Source organism: Puma concolor, chromosome B2 (assembly GCF_028749965.1).
Source record: "Puma concolor isolate L17-30 chromosome B2, mPumCon1.1.hap2, whole genome shotgun sequence".
In the NCBI taxonomy this organism is placed as follows: domain Eukaryota; kingdom Metazoa; phylum Chordata; class Mammalia; order Carnivora; family Felidae; genus Puma; species Puma concolor.
The window spans coordinates 42,278,689-42,294,354 of record NC_141671.1 but is presented as its reverse complement, the minus strand read 5'-3'; the positions used below and the strand labels follow the sequence as shown (position 1 = coordinate 42,294,354).

The 15,666-nt window shown below is 39.6% G+C and overlaps 1 non-coding gene across 1 annotated transcript; it reads left to right on the top strand.

The window, feature by feature from the left end:
* Window positions 1–4,326: 4,326 nt before the first annotated feature.
* On the top strand, window positions 4,327–4,481 carry LOC112863014 (U11 spliceosomal RNA). Its single transcript, XR_003223854.2, has one exon. It is a non-coding gene; the product is annotated as a U11 spliceosomal RNA (small nuclear RNA).
* The last annotated feature ends 11,185 nt before the right edge of the window (window positions 4,482–15,666 follow it).

The window sequence follows — 15,666 nt, the reverse complement described above, 5'->3', positions numbered from 1 at the left end:
GGTGGGGCAGAGAGGGAGACACAGAATCTGAAGCAGGCTCCAGGCTCTGAGCTGCAGCTCAGAGCCCAATGTGGGGCTCAAACCTACGAACTGTGAGATCATGACCTGAACCGAAGTCAGACACTTAACCAACTGAGCCACCCAGGTGCCCCTATGATTTCATTTTTATAGTCCATTTCTCTTGGTTCATGATTGCAATATCATCTCATGTCTTTGGGGGGATATTGTTACTTTTAGTTTTTAATTTCTTTTGGCCCACTTCCTCTGTTCCATTTGAGTTTCTTTTTCCTTTCTTTCTTTCTTTCTTTCTTTCTTTCTTTCTTTCTTTCTTTCTTTCTTTCTTTCTTTCTTTCTTTCTTTTTCCTGATGTTTAGCCTATAGGTGGTTCTCAATGGGTGATCCTTGGCTATCATTTGTATTTAAGAGAGAGGCACTAAGAAGCTGAGTAACTATAGGTGCATGGTGTGGGCTTGTGGGCAAGTCGGTATCATTGCAGAGTGCCCCAAATGTTGGTGTCTATAGACATTTTCTCTGGGGGTGATTCGATCTCTTCAAGGGAGAGTCCTTCAGTCTCTTGGCTAGGAATATAGGCTTCCTGCCTGCCTGCATTCTGGAAGCTGGTTAAAAAAAGGACTGGAAGGTCTGGCCAGACTTTTGTCCTGTTTTTCAGTATGCTATCTCATCACCATGCTCTGCTGTGGAGATTGCTCTACTGTGGAGACTGCTCTCGACTGTTGGGGAAGGGAAGGTGCAGTCGTCTGGCTATGTGGGCTAGAGGAAGAGGTCAAAGGGTCCAACTACTCATTATACCAACTTGAACCCCAGTTTTACTGTTTCAGCACCACCTCCCCTCCCACCATCAGAGGTACCTGAGGTCTCTAGGATCGTGAGAGTTGTGTGTATGAATCATTGGGTCTCTTTTTTGGCTACCTCCCTGCATGCCTGTTTCTGCTTTGCTGAGTCAGTTACCCATCACCATTTACTTTCCATTTTCCTAAATTTTGTCAGCATCTCCTGTCTGTTCTCACCAGTCCTCTTACTCCTTTTGTCCCTAAATATTTGCCTTTTTAATTCCTTTATTGTCTTTTCTTTTTAAATTGAAGTAACATTCACATAACAAAAAATTAACCATTTGAAAGCAAATAATCTGGTGGCATTTCAGGCATTCCTATCCCCAAGTAAGGTCACGTTCTGAAGTACTGGGGGGACTCCAACAGCTTTTTCTGGGGGACACAATTCAACCCATAAAGGCGGCATGGATGTTAGGTAGGAACTTACTCAGAGAAAGAATCACTGGGCTTGTCGTGTGCAACAAGGTAAGGAGGTTGTCCGGGCAAGGGTAGCCTGGGATTGGTGTTAGAGCCCCTAAGGGAAAGAATGTGGTGGCCCTATGTGGGATGTCATAGGAGGGTGTTCACACATCAGCCTGGCACAGGGTGTCAGAGTTCAAGTGGATTGAGAAAAGGGTATCGGCACAAGGGAAGGGGTGGTGATAGCAATGGGAGACTGGTTGGTTACAAGTAGAAAGGCTGATAAATAAGTAAAGTCGTTAAGGATCCAAGTTTCTCAGTGTTGCAGAAGAGAAAAGCAAGTATGGAAGGGGAGGAAACTAGATGGAGCCCTGTGGAGTCATACTGAAATTAGAGATATCATTGTGAACCCATGTTATTCAAGAAGGAGATAGATAGGGGTGTCTGGATGACTCAGTCGGTTAAGCGTCCAACTTTGGCTCAGGTTATAATTTTGCAGTTCATGGATTTGAGCCCTGCATCGGGCTCTGTGCTGACAGCTCAGAGCCTGGAACCTGTTTCAGATTCTGTGTCTCCCTCTCTCTCTGCCCCTCCTCCGCTAGCACTCTGTCTCTCAAAAATATGTAAACATTAAACAATTTTTTTTTAAAAAGGAGATAGATAGGATAAGATGAGATGAGATAACGAAGGGAAGCCTGGGTGGTTCAGTGGGTTAAGCATCCAGTTCTTGGTTTCGGCTCAGGTTCTCATAGTTCGTGAGTTCCAACTGAGAGTCAGGCTTCGCACTGACAGTGCTAATGCTCCTTGGAATTCTCTCTCTCCCTCTCTCTCAGCCCCTTCCCCCACCCTCTCAAAATAAATAAATAAACTTAAAAAAAGATAAGATAAATAAGATAGGTAGATATGTAAATGTATACGCGTATATATACATTTTCTAGTTCTGTGCACTGAGAAGGCCAAGAAGTGGCAACACTCCTATAGCAACAAACACACCAACTTCATAGATCTTGGATTCTAAGTATTATGTCTCACTGAAAGGGCTTCTTGCAGGAATGGCTGACTCCACCACTGGAAAGAAGGAAAGTACAAGATAGGCTGAACATTTTGCTGTGCCCCCAAAAAAGGAAGTACTCAAAGAGTAATGGAAATGTATCAAAAGAACACAGAATGGGCTCTCACTAGCTAAATTGAAGACACTTTGAGGATCAAAATAAATAATGATAGTAACAGATTACAGTTCATTGAATATAATCGAAAACCATAAGCCAATAGTGATATAAATGAATGAATGGATTATATAATGAACAAGACAATTATAGTTTCAAATGCTTCTATGCAAAATACTTAACAAATTCCTAAAAAAAAGAGAAACTGCACAGTAGATAAGCCTGGCAGATATCACCTTCCTCAGGTGATGGGAAAGTTCACCTTATCAGCACTATAAAGGAACATTTGAAGTCTTGCACCACCTGATGGGATGCAATGAGAGGAACATATCATCCCTTCTATAGTATTCCTACCAATCATATATAGTGTGAATCCAACCACAAGGAAATCCCAGCAAAACCAAATTGAGACACATAAAATAACTGGCCTATAATCTTTTTTGTTTTTAAAGATCTAATTATTTTTTTAAAATTTTAAAAACGTTTATTTATTTATTTGAGAGAGAGAGAGAGAGAGAGAGAGAGAGAATGTGGGGGAGGAGCAGAGAGAGGTAGAGAGAGAGAATCCCAAGCAGGCTCTTCATCACCAGTGTCGAGCCTGATGTGGGCTCGAACTCACGAACCATGAGATCATGACCTGAGCCTAAGTTGAACGTTTAAACGACTGAGCCACCATGGTGCCCTGGTGGCTTTTAAATCTTTTAAAATAATCTTTTAAAAAGTCAGGTCATGAATGTCAAGCAAAGAAATGAACTGTTCCTGATGAATAAGACTAAAGAGATATAAAACTTAAATGCAGTGTTATGATTATGATCTGGATCTTTTGGGGACAACCAGAGGCTCTTGAGCAGAGTCTGCAAGTTAAGTGGTTGTTCTTTATCAATGTTAATCTTTATTGTATGGAAGTTATGTAAGATAATGTCCTTACTTTAGGAAACACCTACTGAAGTACTCAGAAACAGTGGGGCAATAGGTAGCAATTTACTCTCAAACCATTCAAGAATAAAAAAAGCTCTGTAATTTGTGTAACTTGCAAGTTGTTTCCAAACCTCATGTCAGGACTGGGTTACAAGTGTGTCAAGAAATTATTCCTCTCAGTCCTGGGGCACCTGGGTGGCTCAGTCGGTTAAGTGTCCGACTCCAGCTCAGGTCTTGATCTCACAGTTTGTGAGTTCCAGCCCTTCATCGGGCTCTGCACTGACAGCTCAGAGCCTGGAGTCTGCTTCGGATTCTGTGTCTCCCTCTATCTCTCTATCCCTCCCCTGCTTGCGCTCTCTGTCTCTCAAAAGTAAATAAATAAACATTAAAAAAGAAAAGAAAAGAAATTATTCCCCTCAGTCCTGAGCAGGAATACGTACAGACTGACTAGGTGACTAGAGTGGACAGAGCCAAAGACAATGAAAAATGAAAATATCGGGAAGTCCCAGATAAAGGGTTCCCTCTGCCTAGAAGGCTTTACCCTCCACTTCTGCCTCCTTCTCATCTTCAGAACTCAACACCAACATCACTTATTTGGGAAGCCCTCTTTAACTTCTCTGGCCATGTCAGATCTCCTTGCTATATGTTCTCAGACCATCCCATGCCTTTTATTTCATCATACTTATCACGGTTGTAATTTTATGTTTGTTTGTTTACTAATAAACATACGACTCTCATACAACTCATCTTGACCCTAAGTTATATGAGAGCAGGGACTGTGTCTTCATCTCCTCTTTGTAAACTTTTTATTTATTTGTTCGTTGGTTGATTTGTTTATTTAAAATTTATTTATTTTGTGAGAGATAGATGGGGAGGGGCAGAGAGAGGGAGAGAGAGAATCCTCGCAGTCTCCTTGCTCAGTGTGTGAGAAGGGGCTCGATCCCATGACAGTGAGATCATGACCTTACCTGATATTAAGAGTCAGATGCTTAAAAAAGGGCTTCTATTGTGAGTGGCACACATAGGGCAGCTCCATTGCTCTTCGTGCGGAATTGACATCAAGAGATTTCAGAAGCATAATTTTTTGGTACCCAGGCAGCTTGTGATCATTGGTCCTGAAAGAAAAAAAAAAGAGTCAGATGCTTAACCGACTAGGCAACCAGGTGCCCCTTTTTACAAACTTTTCAAATTGAAACCTATATACAGAAAAGTGCACAAATCCTAAGTGTTTAGCTTGATGAATTATCACAAAGTGAACACATCTTGGTCAAGAAATAGAACATTCTCAGGATTCCAGAAGCCCCCCTCACGTAACCATTGAACTTCAAACCTCATAATTAATTTTGCCTGCTTTCTGAACCCAGTATAAATAAAATCATTCAGTTTGTATTTTTTGTGTGTCTGGCTTCTTTGATGCAACATTGAATCTGTGAAATTCATATAGTTATTGCATATAACTGTAGTCTATTTTTTGCATTGCTATATGGTATTCCATTGTATGAATATACTACAATGTGTTCATTATACAGTTGAAATCTCGACTATTATAAATAATGCCATAAGAACGTTTTTGTATGTCATTTTTATTGTGGGAAAACATACATAATATTTAACTTTTTAACTATTTTTAAGTGTACAATTCAAAAGCATTAAGTATACTCACAATGTTGTGCAACTATCAACACTATCCATTTCTAGAATTTTTCTGTACGTGTCTTTTTTTAAATGTTCATATATTTATTTTTGAGAGAGAGAGAGCACGTGTGTGAGCTGGGGAAGGGCAGAGAGAGAAAGAGAGAGAATCTTAAGCAGGTTCTGCACTGTCAGCACAGAACCCAATGTGGGTCATGAATCCACAAACCATGAGATCATGACATGAACTGAAATCAAGAGTTGGATGCTTAACCAACTGAGCCACCCAGGCACCCCTGTACATATATCTTTTTTGATGCATATATGTGCATATTTCTGATGGGCATATGCTTAGGAAATGCTGGGTCATAGAGAATGTTCAATTTTAGTAAATACTGCCAAACAGTTTTCCCAGGTGGTTGTACCAATTTACATGCCCACCAGCCCTGTATGAGAGGGCTGTATTAATCCTTTAATTAACCTAATAAGTGTTTAGTACAGTGTATCTTTTCCCATTTCTCTGATAACTAAGACAGTTTAGCACCTTTTCGCATGCTTAATGGCCATCAGAGAGCTTCTTTTCTTAAATGACTATTTAAGTCCTTTGCCCATTTTTTATTGGATTGCCTATATATTTCTTATTGATGTGCAAGTTTTTTATACTAGTACAAGCTCTTTCTTGGATGTTTTGCAAATATTGTCCTTCATTCCATGACTTATGTTTTCACTCTCTTAATGGTGTCTTTTGAGCAACCAAAGTTTCCACTTTTAATATAGTCTTATATACCAGTTGTTTCATTTACAGTTGGTGCTTTTTGTGTCCTATTTAAGAAATCTTTCTTTGCCTATTGAGAGTCATGAAGACATTCTCCTATGTCATCTTCTAGAAACTTAATTGTTTTACCTTTTACAATCTGAAATTTGCATGTAGATAATATCAATCTGGAATTAACTTTTGTGTATGGTATTAGATAAAGGTCAAGATTCATTTTTTTCTCCTGTAGTTATATGCCCAGCAGACCCAGCCCATTAACTGAAAATATCTTCTGTTTCCCAGTGCACTGCAGTGACAAATTTGTCCTAAAACAAGCATGGATTTGTTTCTGGACTCTGAATTGTAGTCATTGATCTATTTGTCTCATTGTGCCAATATCATACAATCTTAATTTGTAGCTTTCTGATAAATCTTTTTTTTTTAAAGTAACCTTTACATCAAATATGGGGCTCTTACTCATGACCCCATATGCTCTACTAACTGAGCCAGCAAAGTGCCCCTGTAGATTTCTGATAAGTCTTAATATCTGGTAGTGTTCTTCTTGCAAAGTGCTTTTGCCATTCTTCAACTTTTGTGTTTCCATACATATTTTCAAATCAAGTTGTTGATTCCTACCAAAAAATATGTTAGGATTACATCGACTCTATCTATAGATCAATTTGGGAAGAGTTAATTAACATTTTTACAATATTGAGTCTTTCAGTCCACGAATATGGTATATCCCTCCAGTTATTTAGATCTTCTTTACTTACTTTCATTAATGTTTTATAGTTTTCTCTGAAGAGATTTTATACTTCATTTATTAGATTTATTCTAAGTACTTGGAATTTTTTGAAGTTATTGAAAATAGGCCTGTTTTTCAAATTTTAGTTTCTTTCCATAGGTATATAGAAATACAATTGATTTTGGTGGCCCCTGGGTGGCTCAGTCGGTTAAGCTCCAGGTCTTGGTTTAGGATCAGGCCATGATCTTATGATTCATGAGACTGAGCCCCATGTCTCACTCTGCATTGTCAGCTTGGAGCCTGCTTGGGATTCTCTGTCTCTCTCTCTCTCTCTCTCTCTCTCTCTCTCCCTCCCCCCCAAAAATGAATAAAATAAACTTTAACCAAAAAAAAAAAAAAAAAGAAGAAGAAGAATACCATAGTATTACAGTTTCCTTAACATTAAAAGTCAACCTTAGGGGGCGCCTGGGTGGCTCAGTTGGTTAAGCGGCCGACTTTGGCTCAGGTCATGATCTTGCGGTCCGTGAGTTCGAGCCCCATGTCGGGCTCTGTGCTGACAGCTCGGAGCCTGGAGCCTGCTTCCGATTCTGTGTCTCCCTCTCTCTGACCCTCCCCTGTTCATGCTCTGTCTCTCTCTGTCTCAAAAATAAATAAATGTTAAAAAAAAAAATTAAAAAAAAATTAATAAAATAAAAGTCAACCTTAGGGGTGCCCAGCTGACTCACTTGAAGAACATGTAACTCTTTTTTTTTTTTTTTGGTAGTAGGTTTTAAAAAAATGTTTACTCATTTTTTAAATGTTAATTTAGTTATTTTGAGAGAGAGACGGAAAGTGCAAGAGGGAAAGGGGCAGAGAGAGAGGGAGAGAGAATCCCAAGCAGTCTCCGCCTGAGAAGAGCCTGATGCAGGGCTCTATCCCATGAACCATGAGATCATGACCTGAGCCAAAACCGAGAGTTGGAAACTCAACTGACTGAGCTACCCAGGTGCCCCAATGTTTATTCATTTATTTATTTATTTAGAGAGCACACATGTGAGTGGGGAAGGGGCAGAGAGTGAGGGAGAAAGAGAATCTCAAGCAGGCTCCAAGCTGACAGCATGGAATCCAACATGGGGCTGGAGCCCACAAACCATGAGATCATGACTTGAGCCAAAAATCAAGAGTCTGATGCTTAACCAACTGAGTCACACAGGGGTCCGCCGCATGCAATTCTTGATCTTGGGGTTATGAGTTTGAGTCCCAGGTTGAGAATAGAGATTATGTAAATAAATAAATTAATTAAATAAAATAAATAAATAAATAAATAAACTTAAAAAATCACCTTAACTTCTTTTTACTTTGCCTCCAATTTAGCAATATCTATGAAGATATAAATTTTATATGCAAGCCAGTTTAAATTCACTATTTATTTATTTGAAAGAGAAAGTGCACAAGCAGGGCAGAGGGGCAGAGGGAGAGAGAGAGAGAGAGAGAGGGAGAATTTAAGCAGGCTCCACTCTCAGTGCATAGCCCAATGTGGGGCTCAATCCCACAACCCTGGGATCATGACCTGAGCTGAAATCAAGAGTCTGACACTCACCTGACTGAGCCACTCAGATGCTCCAGCAAGCCATTAAAAAAATTTTTTTAATGTTTTATTATTTATTTTTTGGGGGGGGGGGAAGGGCAGAGAAAGAGGGAGACACAGAATCCAAAGTGCAAACTCACAAGCTGTGAGATCGTGACATGAGCCAAAGTTGGATGCCCAACTGACTGAGTCACCCAGGCACCCCAGCAAGCCATTTTGTAATCAATTAAGCAAACGCTTGTCTATTAACATATAAAAGTTTGTTTTACATAAATCTCTAGAATTACTTCAGGTGTATATATTACACTTTGGGATACATTGCTGTAAATGTTAGCTGTTTCATAAACATTTGTGTTAGCTGTTCATATTGTTGCTAGTGTTCATTTTTTAAAAATATTTTATTTATATATAATGTCTACACCCAATGTGGGACTCAAACTCACAACCCTGAGATCAAGAGTCATATGCTCCACAGACTGAGCCAGCAAGGTGTCCCTATTAATGTTAGTTTTTAAATTATTTTGTAAGTTGTCATATTGGTCACACAGACCAAACCTAGTGCCATATAGGAGGGGACTATACAAGGATGTGAATACCAGGAGACAGAGATCATGGGAGGCCATCTTGGAGGCTGGCTACCACATCTGAGGAACATAAATTGCTTGCTAGCACAAAAATAATACCATCTGGACTTCAAATTTCTTTTCTTTTTTTTTTTTTAATTTTTTTTTCAACGTTTATTTATTTTTGGGACACAGAGAGACAGAGCATGAACGGGGGAGGGGCAGAGAGAGAGGGAGACACAGAATGGAAACAGGCTCTAGGCTCTGAGCCATCAGCCCAGAGCCCCACGCGGGGCTCGAACTCACGGACCGTGAGATCGTGACCTGGCTGAAGTCAGACACTTAACCGACTGCGCCACCCAGGCGCCCCTGGACTTCAAATCTCATAGGCTACAGTTTTGTCTTCTCTCTTTAACCCTTTTATATTGTAAAAATTTTCATACTGTACATAAAAGGTGCGTAAAACATAAATGTGCAGTTTACTAAGTTATGAAAAAGCTGATATCTGTGGAAAAACAATCACCCAAGTAAAGATCTGGAACAATGCCAACACCCCAAAAGACCCCTCTCCATTCTCCTGAATCACAGCGCCTTCCACACTTTTGATGACCACCATGCTGATTCTTAGGGTTTTCAGTTTACTTTTCTTTATAATGTACCACCTAAGAATGCACTCCTATTCACTATAGTTTAATTTGCCAGTTTAGAAAATTTTTTACAAATGGAATCATGCAGTATGTAGTACTTTTGTATCTATTTTCTTTGGCTCAATATTGTTCTTAAGATTTATTTCTGTTATTGAATTAAGCAGTTCATTCATTTTCAACTCAGTATAGTATGCCATTCTATAAACATACAAAGTGAATCCATTTTGCTGTTGAAGAATATGTGGACTGTTTGTCTATTACAAATAAAGCCTCTGTGAGGGTTCTTTTTAAAAAAAAAATGTTTACTTATTTATTTTGGGAGAGAGGGAGGGAGAGAGAGAGCAAACGAATGTGAGTGGGGCAGGGGCAGAGAGAGAGGGGGAGAGAGAGAATCCCAAGCAGGCTCTGCACTGTTAGGAGACAGCTCACAACCAGAAGTTTACGACCTGAGCCTAAATCAAGAGTTGGACCCTTAACCAACTGAGTCACCCAGGCGCCCCTCTGTGAGCATTCTTACACACATCTCCCAGTATACCTGCACATGATTTTCTTAGGATATATACTTAGGAATAGAATTAAATAGTCATTTTCAACTTTAGCAGATAATGCCAAACTGTTCTCAAAGGGGCTGTGCCAACTTACACTCCCATCTGAAGTGTATGTGCATGTCCTTTGTTCTACCTCCTCACCAACATCTGGAATTTTAGCCCTGTTAGAAAGTGTAAAGTGTTATTTCATTATGGTTTTACTTTTCATTTTCATGATTATTTGTGAGGTTTTACATGTTTACTAGCAATTTGGATTTCCACTTTTGAGCACTTAAATATTTTGTCCATGTTTTGATCGAGGTGTCTGTCTTTTTCTTGTATTTTAACTATTGTTTATATATTGTATATACGAGTCCTTTTTACGTGTACCATATCTTTTCCAACTCCATTCTCTTTTTTTAAACTTATCTTTATTTTTTGTTTTTAATTGAAGTATAGTTGACATACAATATTAAATTAGTTTCAGGTGAGGGGCGCCTGGGTGGCTTGGTTGGTTAAGCGTCCGACTTCGGCTCAGGTCATGATCTCACGGTCCGTGAGTTCGAGCCCCGCGTCGGGCTCTGTGCTGACAGCTCAGAGCCTGGAGCCTGTTTCGGATTCTGTGTCTCCCTCTCTCTCTGCCCCACCCCTGTTCATGCTCTGTCTTTCTCTGTCTCAAAAATAAATAAACGTTTAAAAAAAAAATTAGTTTCAGGTGTACAACATAATGATTTAGCAGCTCACACATTTCCAAATTCTCACCACAGTAAATATATTACAAAATTATTGACTATAAATATGTATTTTTTACTATAAACCAGGTATTGTGCTACATGTAGATTTTACAAGTTTGAACAAAATGGACATGCCCATTAGTCTCACAGAGCTGACAGATATTAAACAAGCAATTATAATTATACTGGAGATATTATAAGGATGTCAGCAAGGGGAATCTAATTTATTACAGATGGTCAGTGAGGGCATCTCAGCAGAAGTGATATTAAATGCTTCTTTCCTTGTATTAAGTTTCTGTATATATCAGCGTATGATTTAGAGCCATACTGACTTTTTATTTATTTTTATTTATTTATTTTTCACATTAGCAATGATTTTAATGAAAATGATCTAAATATACAAGTTAAAAGCCTGAGATTTTCAGGGTGGATTAAGAAAATCGTATTCAACCATGTTATGTGAATATGGTTAATATTTTAGGAAGGAAAATTATATTAAGTAAAAAAAGTAAAAGTGATACACTATTCAAACAGCCAAAAAAAAACTACAATGGGTATAAGGACAATATAGTCATTAGAACAAGGAAAATTATCATGAATAAAAAGGATATTAAAAAATGACAGAAAGGGTCATTTTCCAAGATGATATAACAATTTTAAACATGTACACACCTATTTTTTGAAAGTATATATGTTTTCTAAATTTGATATATCATTTTATATTCCCACCAGTAATGTATGAGTGCCCCTGTTACTCTGTGTTCTCACCAGTAATTGAAATTTCAGTTTTTCTCCTTTCTAATAGTTTTCTAGTGCTATCTCATTGTACTGTTACTTTACCTTTCCTGATGTTTGCACATTGTTTTATGCACATACTTGCAATCTGTATGTCTTCTTTTTTTTTTAACTTGTTTTATTTATTTTTTTAAATTCACATCCAAATTAGTTAGCATCTAGTGCAACAATGATTTCAGGAGTAGATTCCTTAGTGCCCCTTACCCATTTAGCCCATTCCCCCTCCCACAACCCCTCCTGTAACCCTCAGTTTGTTCTCCATATTTATGAGTCTCTTCTGTTTTGTCCTCCTCCCTGTTTTTATATTATTTTTGTTTCCCTTCCCTTATGTTCCTCTGTTTTGTCCCTTAAAGTCCTCATATGAGTGAAGTCATATGATTTTTGTCTTTCTCTAATTTCACTTAGCATCATACCCTCCAGTTCCATCCATGTAGTTGCAAATGGCAAGATTTCATTCTTTTTGATTGCCAAGTAATACTCCATTGTATATATATATACCACATCTTCTTTATCCGTTCATCCATCGATGGGCATTTGGCTCTTTCCATACTTTGACTATTGTTGATAGTGCTACTATAAACATGGGGGTACATGTGTCCCTTCGAAACAACACACCTTTATCCTGTGGATAAATGCCTAGTAGTGCAATTGCTGGGTCATAGGGTAGTTCTATTTTTAGTTTTTTGAGGAACCTCCATACTGTTTTCCGGAGTGGCTGCACCAGGTTGCATTCCCATCCAACTCCATTCTGCCATTTGATGAGCAGGAATTCTTCATTGTGGTGAAGTCAAGTATATCATTCTTTTTGTTGTCATTTGTGTTAGCCTGGTTCCCCCTAAACCAGAGCCTCATTGTATTATTAGGGAGTCCAGGGTGCAGGTGTGAGGGACAAGGAGAGTGATGCAGGAAAGAAAGGAGAAACAACAGGAGAATGTTTCATCAGATACCTGGCGGCCACTAAATGAAAGTGATTGCTGGATCTGGACACCGTGTCCTCAATAAACAAACCATCCTGGGAGAGGTGAGATAATGGAAGAAATGGAGATAAATTATTCACAGGCTCTTGTCTCCCACTGGTCAAAATTCCACACCATGGAGCATTATCTCCCTCACATTTACAGGTTGAATGTAGGAGTATACACCTTAAAAAACAGACAAATGAAACATTTACTGTCATTTTAGAGGGGTTTAGGGACTTAATAGTGATAATGCATGGATTGAATCCACCATGTTTAACATAAAATCATATTTTCTAATTGGTTATTGCTAGCATATAGGAGCTGGTGATATAAAGGTACAGCCATTCCACTCACTGAACAGGCAGTGCCTAAGCTCAGTTCTCATCTAAAGACTCAACAACTTTGTTCTCCCGCTTACTTGGCACACAGCTTCCCATAAAGCTATAGCCCCAAGCAGAGGTTTGGCAATAGTTGTGTTCAGGTTGCACATAGGGTTGGAGTGTCCTTGGCTTCAAGCTGAAAACCTGGCCCAGGTCCTCCACTTCCTGGGAGGCACTTATATCTCCACACACAGGAGTGAAATCTCTGATGGCTACCCTTACTTCTATCTAGACTTATTTCAAAGCCTCAGAAGTTTGTGGATTTGCACATATTCACAGGGAAGGTGTATTGTGTCTTAAAGTCTAGGTCTCTTTTCCCTTTTCAGGTTTTATCTGTCATTGCTATACATCTGCTGCAGTGTGTGTGTGTGTGTGTGTGTGTGTGTGTACCCATTTCACCATTTTCATTGGGGGTCTAGTAAGAGTTTCTTGAACTGGTGACAGACAGCAGTTGTGACAGGATGTTAATTAGATTCTCCCTGTTGTCTTTGGAGTTTCAGCAAAGGTCTCAAAAGCAGAAAGGAACACAACAGATGCCAGGCACCTCTTTCCCCCACCATCCACCTCAAAGGGAGATGGGAAGAGATTGTGATCTAGTCGGCCAGCTTTACTAATGTTCTACAGTTTGTATATAAGAATGAGGATTGTGTTGGGAGTTACCTGTGGGCTCTGAATTTCCTCTTTGCCACTCTGGGGAGGGAGAAGGGTTGTTCCCTTCACCTAAGGCCAAGTGACTTAGAGGCTTCCACTAGCACCTCTCAGAATGTTTGGCATATATCTCCTGGGGTCTGGAAGTCCGTAGGGAATGATATCCTAACTCCCACCTGAGGAAGTTCAAAAGCAAGATGCCAGCTGACTGACATGGCAAGTAAGGTGTGTGGGATAGAGAGTGAACTGCACTGCCCTTGTTAGCAGGGCAAAGATGCATAAGTGGTCCGGTGGGCCAAGTGTCCCCACAAAGAAACCAACATGGAATCATTTTAAAAGGATCCTTCCCAATCCAATTAAAAAATGGGCAGAAGACATGAACAGGAATTTCTCCAAAGAAGACATCCAGATGTCCAACAGACTCATTACCAGGGAAATACAAATCAAAACTACAATAAGATGTCACCTCACACTAGTCAGAATAGCTAAAATCAACTATACAAGAAAAAACAGGTGTTGGTGAGGATGTGGAGAAAGGGGAACCCTTTTGCAGTGTTGGTGGGAATGCAGACTGATGCAGCCACTCTGGAAAACAGTATGGAAGTTCCTCAAAAAGTTAAAAATAGAACTACCCTATGATCTAGCAATTGCACTGCTTGGTATTTGCCCAAGGAATACAAAAATACTAATTCAAAGGGACACATGCACCCCAATGTTTATAGCAATATTATCTATCACATCCAAATTTTGGAAACAGCCCAAATGTCCATCAACTGATAAATGGATAAAGAAGATATGGTGTATATATACAACGGAATATTAGTTATAAAAAAAGAATGAAACCATGCCATTTGCAATAACATGGATGGAGCTAGAGTATTATGCTAACCAAAATAAATCAGAGAAAGACAAATACCACATGATTTCACTCATGTGGAATTTAAGAAATAAAACAAAGAAGCATAGGGAAAAAAGAGAGAGAGAAGCAAACCAAGAAACAGATACTTAACTATAGAGAGCAGACTGATGGTTATCAGAAAGGAGGCAGATGGGGTGACAGGGTAAATAGGTGATGGGGATTAAAGAGGGCACTTGTGATGAGCACCGGGTATTGTATGTAAGTGTTGAATCTCTAGATTGTACACCTGTAATTAATATTACACTGTATGACAACTAGCTGGAATTTAAATAAAAACTTAAAACAAACAAGCAAATAAATGAAAGGATCTTTCCCGTGATGTGTGCCCAAAGAGGAAAGGGACCCCAGGAGAGTGAGTTTTATGTGGGATGAATCTCTACAAGGCCAGGGACTGTGGGGAGAAAAGTAACAGGTAGTCAACCAGAGAAGAGGCATCACTGAGGTCCCAACAGGAGAGCCATAAAAAAGCCCACAAAGGTGACATACAAGAGAAAGAGCCAACATGTGTGAATCCTCCACGTGCATGGGAAACCAACTTTCAAAGCTAACCATATTCTGCACCACCCAGGAAAGACGGCCCTTTCCCCCTAATCCATTCTTTTCCTGCACCAAATGCTGTTCAGAAACAGCAGCTGGCCAGTGGGAGAGGAGCAATATACACTGAGGTAAAGGCAGGGATGTGGAGAAGCCTGGCATTCCTCCCTTCATCACAGCAAATTTCCCATCTGTAGCAGGCAAGAGCTGGGGAATGGGAGAACCTCATAAACTGAGGTTTAGAGTGGTACTTGTTACCCTGGACAAAACATTTTCACTACTGCAATGAGACTATTCTTGTGACTGAAAAATACTTAAAAAGTGAAGGAATCTGCAAGAGGTTTCATGCGGGACATGGAAAGAACTATGCGTAAGGCACATGTGAAGGAGAAGCAGAAGAGTTTTGCAATTTTACACCATGGAGGCCAAATCCCTTGGTAAAAATAGCTATTCAGTATGGGAGAAGGATTGAAGAGGAGAATTTGATATAAAGTATAACTAACCCTGATTTATTTTGTTTTAATTTATCAATTTTTTAAAGTTTATTGATTTATTTTGAGAAAGAGAGTGTGTGGGCATGAGTGGGGAAGCGGGAGGGGCAGAGAGAGAATCCCAAACTGTCAGCACAGAGCCTGACTTCACCCACTGGATCCCATGAACCAAGAAGTCATGACCTGAGCTGAAATCAAGTGTCTGATGCCCAACCAACTGAGCCACGCAAGGTGCCCCTAACTAATCCTGATTTAAAATGTATTGACTCCAGGGGCATCTGGCTGGCTCAGTTGGTGGGGTGTGTGACTCTTAATCTTGGGATGTGAGTTCGAACCCCACGCTAAGTGTAGAGATCGCTTAAAAATAAAATCTTTAGGGGCGTCTGGGGGGCTCAGTCGGTTAAGCGACTGAGTTCAGCTCATGTCATGATCTCACA